Source organism: Propithecus coquereli, unplaced genomic scaffold, assembly GCF_000956105.1.
Source record: "Propithecus coquereli isolate 6110/MARCELLA unplaced genomic scaffold, Pcoq_1.0 Scaffold41, whole genome shotgun sequence".
Classification (NCBI taxonomy): domain Eukaryota; kingdom Metazoa; phylum Chordata; class Mammalia; order Primates; family Indriidae; genus Propithecus; species Propithecus coquereli.
The window spans coordinates 4,075,490-4,079,181 of NW_012149841.1; positions in this window are offsets into that span (position 1 = coordinate 4,075,490).

The following is a 3,692-nucleotide window of genomic DNA, read 5'->3' on the forward strand; positions in this document are numbered from 1 at the left end:
CGCAAAGTAGTTGCAGGAAGTAGTTGCGTTGAAGTAAAAACAAGTGTTAAGTAAATTCCATTTAAAAGAATGAGGTCATTTTTGTGTGCCGAGGGAGTGCAGAGAGGTGGGGTTCACTTTTTTAAAAAAATCCAAAACAACCCAAAGCAATACAGGCCACGTTCTAGTTAATTTTCTGGAAGCTGCTCAATTTTCACTCCGAAGAGAGACTGGGGCGCTTTCTTTCCCAGTGAGCAGGAATTCGCGGAGAGGCTGGGGTTGGGGCAGGGAGAAGAGGAGAGGCGGTCACCATCCCAGGCGTGTCCAGGAAAAGGCGGCAGGGAGGGCTCGCTGTGGAACCGGGTGCAATGCTGTCACTTGGCCGACCCTGGGATCGCTCCCCTATGAGACCCCACCCGGACTGGCTGGCGTAGGGCAGAGCGCAAGACCCGGACCTGGAGGCCTGGTCTCTTCTATCGGGACCCTTCCCCAAGGCTTCCAGGTCCCAGCCGAGTCTAGGACCCCCTTGGCTGCCTGCGGTTCCGCCGGGCAGACAGTTGGCCAGAGCCAGAAAGCCGCGGTGGAGTTCGCTCCGCTCTGGTCGCGGGCTGGAGCTCGCAGGCTCAAGGAGAGCAGAGGCTGCAGCCGCCAGTGGCAGAGTGCGCTGGACTCCCAGGAATGAGACGGGGCGTCCAGACAGGAGTTTTGTCACCTTCACTGGGCACCCAGGCGGGCAGGATGGTTGGGTCCTGGCCACCGAGGGCGTTTACCAAATTCCAAACAAGATATCCTCACGGGTCCTAAACAAATCGGACTTCGCTAAAAAGTGCCCTCGTTGCCCTTAGATGTCCTGGGTCCTGCCCTTCTCAATCCATCCAAGCCGTGGTCCTGGCACTGAGACCCCGGCCCTGCTTAGTCAGATCAATTTCTCTTAAAGAGGGAGGGGAGGAGATCCCCCTAGCACGGAGCTACAGAGGAGTCTTTAGCTTCCTGGGCTCTTCCTGCCCACCCCGCCCAGAGGAAAACCAGACTCTAGTTGGCCCCCAGTGGAGACTGTGGCCGAGGTTTGGAAGTCATCCCCTTGGGAGCTCAGAGTGGGATGGAGGACTTTTCAGCTCCTAGCAACTCCTGAATTTCGTTATTCTGGCTTGTGAAGGTTGTGCATCGTCGATGAACTAGGAAGGTGTCTTCCAAGTCAAGCATCTGAAACAGGCCAGCCCTTGCCAAGGGGGATCAGTGCCAGGGCCCAGGTATGTTCTTGCCTTGTCCTGTCCTGCCTTGCTGACCAGCTCCAGGCAGAGGTGGCCACACGCTCCTCTGGGAGGCAAAGCCCCAGGGGGCCCTGGGCCATGAGGGACCAGTGCCAAACTTGCTTCCCTACTGTGCCCCACATCCACTAAACTCTAGGGTTTGACCTAAGTCAGGATCAATTTTCAAGATAACCTGTCAAAAGGGGGATTAAACAACAGGTTGCATGTTCCTTTCTTTAAAATCATGAACCTTCTCTTGCCAAAAGCTCTTTAGGGAACCTACTACTTGGAGCTTTCTGGAAGTTCTGAGGCATGTTGGCCAAAGGCCCTGTTTCAGGAATGTAAAGGAAACACAGTTGAACTGTGAGGAGTTCAGAGCAGGAGAGGAGGTATATAAACTCCAGGAGGCTCACTACTAACTGAATGTACAGCCACTGTTCCTAAGTACTCTGCACAGCCAGAGGCCCTATGGTGTGTGTCTTTTCTGGAAAATTTTCACTGCTGGTAATGGAGGTTTCCCAAGCTTTGCCTGCTTGAAGAGCCTGAGGCTGGTACACACACACTCCCTGTGCCCAAAGTGGAAGCCAGCAAAGTCCAGGAATGCCCTGTCTGGACTTTCCCTCTGGGCCTTCTTGAAACCTGTTGCCCTGAAATCTCTTGGAAGGGGGTGATCTCAGCTCCTTTCTGTTCCAAGGGACCTCAATCTGGCTAGGTTGTCACCTCATACCGGCAACTGCTAAGATTCTAGGTACACAGGCAAAGTTGTATCTCTTACTCCTGTACTAACCTGTGGCACTGGGTGAGTGCAGTCCCTTGGGGCAAAGATTGTACCCCATTTTCCTCCTCCCCACATAAGCCAAAATTCCCCAGGGACTGGAGGCCAGATTCTGTTCTAGAGGCCTGGGGATACAAGGATAGTCTCTTTCAACTATGCCTTGAGAGAAGGGTCTCCATGACTATCTCCCTAGGTCAGGGATCACAACCCTCCCCTCCTCAAAAAACTAAGTCAAAACTCCTCTAGAGAGCCCCAGGGTCAGTACATTAGAGACCCACAAAGGCCAGGGTCCAGTCTCAAAGGTGTGCAGGAGTCACTCATCAGAATCTCGGGGGCAAAGGCAGGGAATGCAGTCATGTGAATCTGGACCCATTCAAGCCCCCCAGGAAACCAGTGACTCCTCTTGTACCCAACTCAGGGACCAGAGCCCAGTGTTCCAGAGAGACAGCAGGGAGAGGTTGGGTTGGGGTCAGCTAGAGGTCAGCTCTGGGAGACGAGAAGTCAGAAGGGGACTGGAACCTTGAGTAAGGCCTAGGCAGTGAAGACAGAATTTTTCACGGCCAGAACCCTGGCTCCTTTTAGATTCCAAACTCCACCTGAAAACCAGCTCCTTGACTCAGAGTCCCTGGAGCTGACAACTTTGCAGCTTGCCTGGCATTCCTGTGCCACTCTCTGAACTCTATTCCATCCTAAAACGAATATGTGACAATAGAGTGAGACTATGCATTGGGGCGAATCCCAGAGAGTTCTCGGTCCCAGGAAAATAACTGTCCTAACCTCCTTCCCTCACAATCTGATTTTTTTACTGAACTCCAGAACCCAGGATCTGGGGTCAGCCATAGGCACTTGTGTGGTATTTCATCGCTCGCTTGTATGGATGACCCTGGTCCCCCGCACCAGGAACTAGCCAGCACGCGGGTTGCCACCCTGGCCCTGAGCACGCTTGGATGTCCAGGGACTGCTCCACACTCGGGGTCCGCTGACTCTGTAAAGAGATTGTAGGAAGAGAGGCGACTTTGCCAGGTTCCGAAGTGCGCTGCAGCCCAATCTACGGGGACAGGATCCCAGTGCATAGAGCTCTTGCCCACCACCCCCGCCTCCTCGGAGCAGGCTGTGTCCTAGCGGCGCAAGAGTAAGACTTCGAAACGCGCGATTACAGCTCGCTCACATCTGCTAGAGGCTGTTTCCTCTAGCGCGCCAGGCGTGCCCTTGTGGGCCTAAAAACACAGAAAGGATCGCGCGGGACTGAAGAGGAGGGGACGCAGGTCGGGAGAGGCCGGGGCCAAGCGAGCGCAGCTGCCAAAGTCGGTTGCCCCGGTCAGCAAAACTTTGTGTCTCAGTGCGCAGGCGCAGGCAGGGTTGGGGGGGCAGAGGAGGGAGGGGAGGAATCCTGAGGCAAGGGGCGGGGGGGGGGGGGGTGGAGAGGGAGGGTGGTGGATTAAAATAAGTAGGCGGCTCGGTGCTAAGGGATGAGTGAGTCGGAGCTCGGCCTCTCCCCAGCACGTTCTCAGCAGCTCCAGGTTCAGACCCGGCGAGGGAGCCGCGAGCGAGGCTCACTGTCCCCGGCGGGCAGGACTCCGGGGCTGCTGAGCGCTCCCGCGTGTCGGGCGCCCGGAGTCCCCGCGGCCGGAGGGAGTCAGGACTCCAGAGCTCCAGGGGAGCCGGTGGGCTTCAGCGCCTCTGGCTTC